The 12,463-nt window shown below is 53.3% G+C and overlaps 1 protein-coding gene across 5 annotated transcripts in view; it reads left to right on the top strand.

The window, feature by feature from the left end:
- The window catches only part of KIRREL3 (kirre like nephrin family adhesion molecule 3), a 545,218-nt gene that overhangs the window by 487,850 nt on the left and 44,905 nt on the right, over window positions 1–12,463 (top strand). The gene's annotated exons all lie outside the window — the stretch shown is intronic.

Raw genomic sequence — 12,463 nt, 5'->3', positions numbered from 1 at the left:
CAGAACCCCACCTCCTGGAGGGTCTGCTGAGACCTTGATAGTGCTACCTTCACCATTCAGATGGCCCCTCTGGCCAATCTTGCCTCCTTTGCTCCCATCAGGGGCTGGTCCGGAGAGGACTCCACACTACACGTCCTATCTCAGAGTGGGCTTGGAGGTCCCCAACCCACAACAACCTCTCCCAGCCCCCCACAGGCCACACACAGCCTGATTAATCTGAGCAATGCCCTGGAGTTGCAAAGAGACAATAGACTCTTCATGTCTTCGTGGTAGCATCCTGAAAGATTGCACACAGTCACCCATAAAATGTATCCTCTCTACAGGAAATGAAATGCAGTGCTCACCAACTTCGGAAGAGAGACTTGCTCTCTCTCTCTCTCCGTGATAGGAGATTTCAAAAACATCTATAATGCTAAACTGTAGATGAACATGAAAACACCTTTTTATAATGAATTCTTAAAGCGTTGCCCTTTTTCAGACTTAGAGACTTCTGCTTTTTCAAAAACAGGCTCCAATCAGGAAAAAAAAAAACAAAAAAACACTTTGACTTTTTCCTCTTAGGACTCTGGCAAATAGCAGATTTGGTAAATTTGCATGAAGCTGAAAGGTACATTTCGTGGTTTTCTGGGATTCCCTGAAATGAATTTTTGTGGTAAGAGGCCTAGAGAAAGCACTAGGCTTTTCTCCCGACTTGGCACGCTGCCCTCTGGTTGCCTCAGCCTCGTTTGCTTAGGACCGGGTATTTTCTCTCCTCACATTCATCTCTTTCCTGAGCAGGTGGCTTCCACGTCTTGGCTCTGTCTCTTTCACCCTTTGCCTGTCTCTCCCTATTTGTCCCCCTCCAAGGATTTCTCTGTCCCTGTCCCTTCTCGTCTCCTCCTCCAGCCTTCCCCTGGCTGCTGCAACCAACGGAGGACATGGTACACAGTCACGTTTCCATCATGCCAAAACGGCATTCCAGATCTCTCGTTTTAAAAGCCAATTATTGGAATTTCTTCTGTTGATTTTGTAAATCCCTTAATGAGGTGACCTTTCCCCTGTGCCCCTCTATCCCTGTAATTACTTCTGAGGCTCTAGGTACTGGGAGGAGAGGTTTCCTGCTGGCCTCATTTCCCTGCTTCTGAAAGCCACACAACACCTCAAGGGGGTTGATTTGCCGGATGGGAGACCGTAGCAAAACCAGCCATATCAGTTCTGCTTTCATTTATGGAACCAACTTGGACACTCCTGAGTCCCATCAGCCTTTTGCTGGCTCGGATGACTGCCTTGAAGCTGTGGAAGGGACAGGAGGCACAGAGTGACTGCCCATTCATAAACAGCCACACAGCACCAAGGTTAGGACCAGGCCGCTGGACTCACAGGGGCCTGAGCCAGATTCCTGGTTCCCCTACTTGTGAGTTGCGTAACTGGTCCCAAGTGAATTGGCCTCTTGCCTCAGTTTCCCCATCTGTACTATAAGGATGCTTGAGGGCCCACAGCATGAGGCTTAAACATGTCATTGGCAGCCCATGCTGCCATGATAGATTTCTCCCCAAGACCCAGCCATGGTGAATCCTAAAATCAAGTCAAGGGCAGAACCAGCTGGAGAGTTTGGCCAGACACGGCAAGGCAGCCACAGCCCGTGTTTCCTGCAAACACAGAGGCACAGAGAAAGGGGGCTCACCTTGCCCTGGGACCATCCACATAGGAGCTGAGCTGGGGAAAGAGCAAGTCCTTTCCTTGGCAGGGTGACCCACATCCCAGGTGCCCAAGGAGGATACACACACCCTGGGCTTGCCTTCCCGTCCTGCCCCTGCCCGGGGGTCCTATGATGTACTCCCCCACGGCACACTGTTCCTTTTGCTGCTGCTCTCATGGGACTCCCTTTCCCTAGTGGCTTCTCCCTCCAGCCACCAAAAGGGCTACCTTGTGCCTGTCATGCTGTCTGTCTACTCACTGGTCACACAGCAGCCACCATCACGCAGTGCCAGCCACTCCTGTGGATGTGCACGCACACACACACACAAATACGCACACACGCCTCTGTGTGCACGGTGCCTGCTATCTGCTGCCCTCCCCTCCCCAACAGCCTTCCCTCGCTCTGCTCTTATTACATTCTCGGACTTACTTTTCTGTTCAATATTAGTGACAAATCCATCTCCATGCAAATAGCCCCTTGCTGATGAGATGGCTCAGACCTTCTTTCAGGGTTTAATTTGAAATAAACAGAAGACTCACCCTTCCCAATGTGAGGGGGGAAACACATGGTTCAGTTTGACTCAGCCCCCACCAGCATCTGTCTCCCCTGCCCTCACCCCACCATGGTAGCCCCCTCCTCCCTAGATGGTCCCCTGCCCATCCCATCTATCTCCATGAGGACTTTGGGGCTCTAATCACCTCCTCATCACTGTGATTTCACAGGAGGCAAAGTGCTGGCCATGACATCTAGGGAGGCTGGGGCCGGGGGCACAGAGCAAGTCCAGAACAAGGGATTGAAACAAGCTGTTGCCTGTGCAATAGGCAGCTGTCTATTTCCACGTGGACGGACTTACTGAACAATGACAATGATATCAAGAGCTAATGGTATGACATTCTTACCACTGGGCCAAGCTTTGAAACAAGGCACTTGTATTAACTCATCTAATCAGCATGATGGCCCCATGAAACAGATACAATAATATCTATGACATAGACAATATCTCACAAAGAGAATTAAGTGTTTTGCCCGCAGTCTTGCAGCCAAGAGCCAGGAGCCAGGAGCCAAGCCAAGCACTCTGCCTCCTTTCTTATCCCCTGCCCATCGGGAACTCTAAGGGAGAGGTGGGCTTTTCAGTGTCCCGAGCCTTTGCGGGTCGCTGGAGTCAGCAGACCTCTGAGATGAGCTGGTGCCTCAGTTTCCACATTTCTAATATATGCATAATGATTATATCTATGTTATACAGGGTTGTTGTGAGGCCTGGGTGGTCACTTCCAAAGTACTGGAAGAGTTTTAGAAGTATTGTTAAGTTCTAGAAGGATTGTAAGTCCTATATCAATCAGTATCAGCTATTACCCATTGTTTTTATTGTTTTCTTATTACGGTGTCCAAGGTGATGTGCTAGGTGTTGGGGGAGATGCACAAGGCGTTAAGACTCCCACTCTGGAGGGGTAGGGAGCCCGAAACAGGTCCCCAGATAAATGTAACACCGACGGCAGTGACAGCCGGTGTGAGAGGGACGAGCACAGTGCTGGTGAAGAAAGGGAAGTTTGCTTCTGACACAGCCAGGTCAGGCAAGACACCAGTCAATGAGCATTTTTTAAACATCTTATTTATTTATTTGAGAGAGAGCGCGTGCAAGAGAGAGCCCAAGCCAGGAGAGAGACAGAGGGAGAAGCAGACTCCCTGCTGACCAGGAAGCCTGATGTGAATGAGACTAGATGCCAGAAACCTGAGATAATGATCTGAACCAAAGGCAGGCAGTTAACAGACTGAGACACCCAGATGTCCCACCAGTCAACGATTATTGACTGAGACATCACTATGGGCTGGATACTAAACATAGGGATGGAAAAAACCTGATAAGGACCGGCCTCAAGGACCTCACAGCTACTGGGACAACCAACAGCTCATGGAGGTGGCCTATGGCTCTAGGACAATGAGAGGTAGGCACTAAGTCAGAAGGGGACTTCCTAGAGGAGTTGATAATAACCTGCACCTTCGAGAATGACCAAGAGTTAACAAGGCAAAAGTGGTCTTCGAGCTGATCAGAGAGATCTTGGGATTCCAGCCAGTTAAAACTCAGAGGAAGGACATTTCTTTCCAGAAGGAAATTCACAAGCAAAAGCATGTCATTCTAAAAGGGCAGACTGTCCTTGCAGAAAGGGGAATGGACCAGTCCATGTAAAGTATGAGAGGAGAAGCTGGAGGGTAGGAGAAGGCAGATAGTAGGTTACTACTGAGTATATCAGTTAGCTTCCACTGTGTAACAAATCACCCCAAACTTCAGGATTTAGTGGAGTCAACAGTGGGTGAGCTCAGCTGAGATGGCCCACCTGTGCACCACATCGGGTTGGCTGAACCCATACATGCCTTTGTAGCCCATCAGAAGTAGTGGCCTCAGCTTCATGAGCACAGAATATGGGGGGACAGTGGGCAGGAGAAGCCAAGCCAGGCGGAGCAGCTTGGGATTCCCCTGGGGTGAAGGTTGGGGGGGGGCATTGGGGTCTTCACCCAGTGCCTGGCGACCTCTACTTTCCCAAGGGAACAGAGCATCAGACTTCTAAGCCCCAAGCACTCTGCCCATCATCTTTCAAGGGAATGAGCCCCGTCTGCTTGGAGAACCAATCATGTGCCCCATCCATACAGTGCTGGACAGTCTCACAAGGGCTCTGCCACACTGCATCTCACTTGATCTTGGCAACTACACAGCCAATCTGGTTTTATTATGGTCCCTATTTTATAAATGAGGAAACTGAAGCCCAGGGAGGCCAAGCAACTTGCCCAGGACCACAAGCTAGTGAATAAAGGACCGAGGATTTGAATCCAATCTGCTTGGCCTTTAAGTTAGCCAAACAAGGGGAGATGAACAACTGGGAAAGAGGGACTTATTCCAAGCATTGCAACTCATTCTTATCCACGAGAGGAATTTGAGTCAAAAAGGGGTGAAAAATGAGGTTAGAGTTGTTGGCAGGAGTTAAGAAGTTCAGACTTTGTCCAGATGGCTCTAGGGGATCTTTGAATGCTTTATTTATTTATTTATTTATTTATTTTAGATTTTTATTTATTTATCTGACAGAGAGAGAGCACAAGCAAGGGGATCAGCAGAGGGAGAGGGAGAAGCAGGCTTCCCATTGAGCCGGGAAACCAATACGGGGCTCTATCCCAGGACTCTGGGATCATGACCTGAGCTGAAGGCAGACCCTTAGCCAACTGAGCCACCCAGGCACCCTCTTTGAATGATTTCAAATAAAGGAATGTTAAATATTCAGCAAATGGGCAAGTGAATGGATCGGTGAATGGGGTAGAAGACCAGATATTTGTAAAGATCACTCTGGGACAGTGTGGAGCATGGGGAGGGGGTGAGGTATTACAGTCCAAGGAAGAAACGCTGAGGGGCTGAGCCAGGAAGACTATCGGGAATGGAAAGGGAGAAAGAGCTGGGAAAGGTATTTCAGAGCCTTCAACAGGGATGGTTAGCAATGCAGGGTGAAGGAGGGTAGAATCCAGAAGACGTGCAGATTCCTGGCTTCTCTGATTAAACAGTGTGGACAATGTGGACAATGTGGCACAGTGTGGGCAATGTGTCTAAAGTGTGGACAATGCTTTTGGGGGGTTCGTCTGCACACAGATGTTGGCTGAGTCCACAGGAAAGTGATTTCCTTCTCCATAGACCGTGTGTAGAATGGCACAGGCTGGGCAAGAGCAAACCCTTGGCAAGACCAACAATTAAAGGCGGGAAAAAGACGGAAAGTATCATCCAGGAAGGACAGGAGAAATCCAGAAGAGAATCCCATCCCGGAGGCCAGCTTGGGATCTAGCCACTCCCCACCCGGTCTCATTTATCATCATTGTATTCTATCAACCCAAAGTTATGTGACGTATTCGTTTACGTTGATTGTCTGTCTCTCCACTAGGGCAGGAGCTCTGAACCCCCAGTGCTTCACACTGGGGCTGGCGCCGAGTGGCTGCTCAGTATAGATTGTCTGAATGAAAGGTGACCTCCCACTGAAAAGCAGTTCTGTGAAAACCCCCACAACCCCAGTCCTGTGTTGACCTTCTGCGGTTCTGCGCTTTGGCCATGAGGTGGCGCATCCCCGGGAGTGAGGAAACTGGAGGCTGGGGTTACCTGTAGCCCAGAACCTGACGGCAGGGCACAATGACCGAAGTGAGCAGTGAGTGGGTCTGACCAGCAAAAATCATTCATCTACTCCCTATCCGGCCCCTCTCAAGCACCAACTGCTAGCCAAGCCGACGCCTCCAAGAGCCCTCTGAAAGTGGCCTGGGGAGGGGAGCCCACAGGCAAAGGCAGAGCCCCTCCTGCACCCACGTGGGGACAGAGGACCATGATGAGGATAGGAGGCCTGGTGGCAAGGGCTCTGAAGGGTCACTGCAGCTTGCCGGTAGGTCTGTAGGCTGCCCTGACTCTGGCAGATAATGTTATAGGGTCCAACAAACCAGGATCCAAATTCCAACCATATCCCTTGTCTGCTGTGTTGCCTTAGCCAAGTGATTTGCCCTTTCTGAACCTGTTTCCTGCTCTGCAATATGGAGATGCCAATAGTATCAGTTTCGAAGGTTAATGAGGATAAAACAAGAGAGCCTTTGGCACAGTGCCTTTCACATAGCACCCAAACTAAATATTATCCTTAAAAGTTGTACGTAATAACCAATATTTGCATAAGCCTTTGCAAGGCTCTCTCGGCATTCTTCATATCATAAAAGTAACCCTCATAACCGCCCGGCTAGTATCTTTATTACCCCACTTTCCAGATAAGAGGGCAGGGGCTGTTGGATTACGTAACCTGCCCACAATCATGCAGCTTGTAAAGTAATAGACTCAACCCAGGTTCAGCTCAGCAAACACAGCCGGGGTGTCCCCTTCGAGGCAGGTGCTAGGCCAGGTGATAGAGATCCAGGGTGGGTGAGGTGGCCGTCGAGGGGACGGACTTCCATAGACCAGGTCAGCTACTGAGACAGAAGAGTCCCCAGAATGCTACAGTCTCGTAGACAAAGCGGGAGATTCTCCAGGGACCAGACAACCCCTTGGTGCAGTCTTGAAGGCTGAGTCAGAGGGAGCCCGGAGAAGACGAGCAATGAGAACTCCAGCATTCCGTCAAGTTCAAGAAATGCCCTGGGCAAAGGAACCAACCTGCTGTGGAATATGGTTCATGCTGGGCCCTGACGCCAAGCCAAATTTCCAGCAAGCAGCAGGTGGACCTCCTCTCTCTGACTTAAGTCCCTGGAACTCACAAAGGGAGTGGGGCGCCAACAAAGGGACAGAGGCCCCCTGGGGGCTCTCACTGTCCAATGAGCTCCTCCTTCCAAGCACTCATCAGTTTGTAATTTTTCTAGGAGACCTCACATACTGGTGCATACACATTATGCGTGGTCTTTTTTCAATGCTGATTCTGATTTGGAAGGTCTTGGGGCAGAGCCCAAGGGTCCACATTTCCAAGCAAGCTCTCCGGTGAAGCGGATGCTGTAGGTCCCTCCTGGGCACATGCTTTGAGTCATGAAGGTCTCTCCCCATCGGCTCCCAGAGGGCAGGCCGTGTTCAGGATTCCTTAACCACTCTGTGCTCTCGGGGTGACAAGGAACAGGCTGGATGGAAGGAAGGGACGGATGAAGGCCGGGGGGCAGACGGGAGGGAAGGAGGGAGTGCTGAATGCTGGTTGGCCTGCAGGCCTGAAGCTAGAGACAGGGATGCACTGAAGAAGGGCAGCCAGAGGCCCCTGGGGGCCCTCCCTCCGTGGGGTCAGCGCTGGCACTCCCAGCATGAACTAAGCCCGCCCTGCATCCCAGCCAGGTCCCTGGGGCCTGGGGCTGAACACTGATGCCTTAAAAACAAGAAAAAGCAGCACCAGCAACCAACCTCCCCCTGCCGTCGGCCAAGTGTCTCTGACCTGTCACCTCCCCAGCCTGTGAACTGGACTAGGCTCCCTCTTCTACCAGCAGGAATGGTGCTACCTCGAAAACAGACTGAGAACCACCCCCACTCCCTCCCCCAAGCCCTCCCAGCCCAGGCTGCCCTCTCCAGAAATGGCTGGAAGCAGCCTGTCCCCCAGCGTCACACAACAGAGTTTCTGCACTGCCGTCCCAGGGAGGGCTAGCAGGCTCCCCCTCTTTACCAGCCCCCCAACAGTCACTCGTCCACCACCCCCAACTCTACCCCCACCACACACACACACACACACACACACACACAGTAAAAAGTGCTGACCCCAGAAACCAATGCCCGTGACAGACCTCCCCTCCAGCCATCTTCGGTTGATTTACTCAACACATGCGTGAACGACTACATGCCAGGCACGGATCCAGACACGCAAATTCGGCAACAACCAAGACAGACAAAGTCTTTCTCTGCTGTCAAGAAGTCTCCTTGGTCATAAGGGGAGACAAACAATAGATGAACCTGGGCATAAAGAAAGTAAAGGCGGGGTGGGGGGGCTCGTACAGGGTGGCCGGGCCTCACTGAGGATGTGACATTTCAGAGACACCCTCCTTAACGGGAAGCAGCCGGCAGGACAAGGATATAAATAAAGATTCCAGGCGGAGGAGCCCGGGCCAGGCCTGGGGCGGGGGTGAGCTTGGCGTGTTTGGCAAACCGAAGGGCGGTGGGCAGGGCATGGTGGGTGACGGGGGTAGAGGGAAGTCAGTTTCAGGGGCGGCCCAGGGCTGAAGGTGCAGGTGCTTATAGGCAACAGGGAGGAGTCCGAACTATGTTCTAGGTAGAGTGTGAGCCCCTGGCAGGGTCGACACAGAGCCAGGCCACAGTTGGATCGGGGTTTCTAAAACACCACTTCCGGAGAATGTTCTGTGTGTGAGAGGGAGACCCAGGAGTTCCATCCAAAGAGCTCAGGGTCAGCGAGGTGCTCTGCCGTGCCGTGGGGGCAGGAAGGTGACCTGGCATCTCTTCTCCAGCAAGACCGTCCATGTCCCTGCTGCTGGCCTTTGTGGGCTGATGTGCCCCATCAGCCGTCTGTAGAAACCAACCCTCTGGGCCAACCCCCTGAGGAAGCTGGCCGGGGACCCACCTAGGTGACCCACTGGATTTTGGGGGGAGCCCCCTCAGTGCTGCCCTTGGCCTGGCACCAAGCCAATTTTCCCAGCCTGTTCTGGCAAGATTGCCCAACCAAGTAAAACAAAACCATGAGTCAAATAAGCTTGACACCGTACGGTCACTGGGTAGGCTTCCAGGGAGCAATTCCAGAACAGGGCAGAAATCCTCAAACTCCCAGCTCCACTCTGCCCTCTGCCCAGCCGGTGTCCTGTGGGAAGGACATCAGATGGTCACCCCAGCGTACGCTCTGGTCCAGAAGCTTGAGGCCTTCTGATCACGGGATCCCTTCTTAGAGACAGCTGTGGGGCTGGCTGGCTTCCTCAGCTTCTCCCTGCAGCATCCTTTATTTCCTAAGAGGGCTTAAGGAACCTTAGTACAGAAAACAGATGGAAGCTTTACCTTCCCGGTGGAACCAGGACGCGCTTCCCAAGCCCATCCCCATCCTTCTCTGCCCTCCCTCGCAGGTAACTCTGGATGGTGCTATGCTCTCTGGCCTCAGTTTCCTCCTCTGTCAATGCGCCACCTGACTTGGTCTCCCTACCTCACCTTGCCGCTCAAGTTCCCCCGCCCCAGGCAGCAGAGCTCAAAGAAAAGTCCTCAAGGGCCCCTTCCCACGCAGGGAGAGATGGGCGCCCGGCATAACCAGGACCAAGCGCCCCTTTGATCATGGGGCAGTAATTTGGGCAATGCATCCCTTTGGCCAGCAGTGCCCATGGAGCCGGCCCCTGTCTGAGCCCGAGCTGTGTGGCCTCCCCGGGCTTTCTGTCCAGCTCTGCGGCCCAGCTCTGCCCGGGGTGCCTTCCCGGCTTCCTCGGGCCTCAGTCACCCAACAGTTAATGCCATTTCCTCTTGACTGACAATGAGCACAACACCAAAACAGTCAACTATTTTTATCTCCGGATTAATCACAAAAGGCTAACGCTTCCACCTTCCCTGTGATTAAAAATTAGGAGACCAAACTCTATAGTGGTTCAGGATAATAACCAATCCTGTGAGGGCGACGTATGAATAATGCATCTCCGGGCCCCGCGGCTCAGCCTCCCCCCACCTCCCCCCAACCTCCCCTTCTCCCCCTCCGCTGCCCCACACCCAGCAGCCCCAGCTCCGGGCCAGTCTGAATGGAGAGGTAATGAGTCGCCCGTTCCGTCCGCGCTACAGCTGCCAAGAGCGACTGTTGATTTCTATTCAGTCTCCTGGCCCCCAAACTCCTCCCTCCTCACCCACTCCCACCCCACACACCCCGGCCCCATCCGCACCCCCTCCTACCCCATCTGGTGTGCAGCGAGGCGAAGGCCAATCAATAATGCATAGCTACATGAATAACCGCATGATAACCACTTATTTAGGAAGATATAATCAGGACCCATTCTGAGGATGGATGTTCGTGTGTGTGAGCGTGTGTGCCCGCCCGGGTACTCATGAAGCGGGCGTCCCACTCCCCTCTCCCCTCCCCTGCGCTCCCTCTAATCCAATATTCCAAAACACAGGACTAGAACGGCAAGAAGGAAGCTCGGCCCCTCGCTGTATGTGGTTTTTAGAAAGACCTCCTCGGGCTCTGTGCTGCGATCAGAGTGGGATAGGCACCTGAGCAAAGGCCCCGGGGACAGCTGGTTCTCCAACCTGCTCTCACACTGGAATCCTCCCGAAGCTTGGGCGTCCACCGCCAGAGACTGGAATTTAGTTCGTGGGGTGCAGCCTGCCAATGGGATCTTTTTAAATCTCCCCAGAGTATTGTAATATGCAGCCAAGGTTGGAAACCACTGTCTCAGGCCCAAGACAAGTCGGCGCCAGAAGGAACTGTCCGGATCTCCTGTTGTCCTTTCATATTTTGTATCCGGTGAAACAAAACCAGAAGGAGGGACCCCGTGCCCGAGTTCACCCTTCTAATTTAGGGTACTTTCCACAGGACCATACCCTCTAGCTCTTCCCTGGAGAGTCCCAGAGACACGGGGTGGTCCAGTATTTCTTCTATTCCTGACACTTGAAATGGTTCTTTCCAATGTCTCTTGCTCTCCAGCTCAACCTGGAGCGCCTCCATCCCGGACACCTACTGGAGAGAAAGCTGCCCCCACAGAAGAAAGGGGGGCAGGAGCCCTAGCCCCGGCCCTCCCTGCTGGAAGGGGCCCAGCATTGCACAGAGCTAAAATTCCCCTCATCAACAACTGTCACACCCACCCACCCCCCCATTGTGGAAAGCCCTCATTAGCCTCCCTTTTGCTCTCTGGCCACACCAGCACCAAGGAGGCCTCCGGCACTAATGAGGGAGTTTGGGGTGGGCGGGGTAAGGGGTGTCATCCTCATTGTCCAGCCCGCAACCAGCATCTGCCTGAGCCCAGAGCCCCCTGGGGAGGCTGGGCAGGGTTGGATGAGGCCAACGGCCTCTCTGGGCCAGGATCTCCAGTGGAGTTCTGGGGCGGCTGATAGCATCTTGGAAACCCCAAGGGTTTGTTTTTCCTCAGAAAATAGAAACATGGAAGTTGGTACTCACTGGGCTATATAGTTCTGAACTGGGCCTCCTCCAGGCCAGGAAGGAAGGGGGCACAGACACAAGCTGAAGGGGCTGCTTTGCTGTTTACCTGGCCCCAGAGCCTCCTGAAGTCTCCTGGGTGCCCTAGGAGAGTGGCAGATGTGGGCAGGCCCTGGGAAGGGGAGGGAGGCCAGACAGGTTGTGGGCGTGGGGCCCTGGGTCAGGACCAGGCTGGCAAAGCTGTTTGACCCTGCTGAGTCCATCTTCCCAGATCCCACAGGGCAGAAGCTTGCACAGGGCCTGGATGGAGACAAGGACCTTCTCCGGCAACTGGGCAAAGAAGGCCTTTTCTGCCAAGACCCCCATCCGTCAGCACCCGATTTCCCCTCCGTCCATTCACTCAGCAAACATGCAGCTCAGCCCTCCTCAGGCCTCCAGAACTGACTGGCCCAGCACTTCCCTGGGGGTGGGGTGAGGGAGGTGGAGGAGAAGCCTAGGGACCTCCCAGGGAGTCTCCAGGGAGCCCTTCCCCTTCTGTGGTTTGTCTGTTGGTCCAGGGAGGAGAGGCAGGGAACCACAGAAACCTGAGACCCTCTATGTGTCCCTAAGCGCGAACAGGAGAAGAGGCTCTGTGACCTTAGGCCAGTCATTAAACTTCTCTGGGCCTCTCCTCCAAGTGATGGTCACCTGTCATCATAAGTGCCCATCCCACATCCCAGGGTCGTCCAGGGGATCAAAGGGGTGACTCCAGTGGACTTGGCAAACGTGATGGAGCGTCTGCCCAGCAACTGGGCCCTGTGCTGGGCCAGGTGGGATATGCAGCCGCTGCTATGGACATCTTCCCCACGGCAGCACCCCCACCTCTCAGGAGCCACAAGTCTCCGATCACCCCACTGTGAAACGCAGCAGGAGAAGTGGGGAGCAGAGATTCACCCTGACTCTGGGATGAGGCAGTTGGAGCCATTCTGGAAGAATCAAGCACTAAGGAGGTGTGAGGGTCGCATAGCCCTCTGAAACGCCATCTCAGTCTTGCAAGGTTGCCTGCCCCCTGTCCCCTGACCCCTGCAAGGGCAAGGAGTGGAGGGGAGCTGCAGGTGTCAGAGGCCCTGGCTTGGGGTCCCGTTCCCCAGCAACCTTGAGCTAGTCACTTAATGTCTCGATTTCCAGATCTATGTCATTGGGATAATAATAATGTTTACCTTGCAAGACTGTTGTAAGGATTAAATCAGACGACAGATGTGACAGCGTTTTGTTTTAA

This window comes from Mustela erminea, chromosome 9 (genome assembly GCF_009829155.1).
Source record: "Mustela erminea isolate mMusErm1 chromosome 9, mMusErm1.Pri, whole genome shotgun sequence".
NCBI lineage: Eukaryota > Metazoa > Chordata > Mammalia > Carnivora > Mustelidae > Mustela > Mustela erminea.
This window is presented reverse-complemented; position numbering and strand designations above follow the sequence as displayed.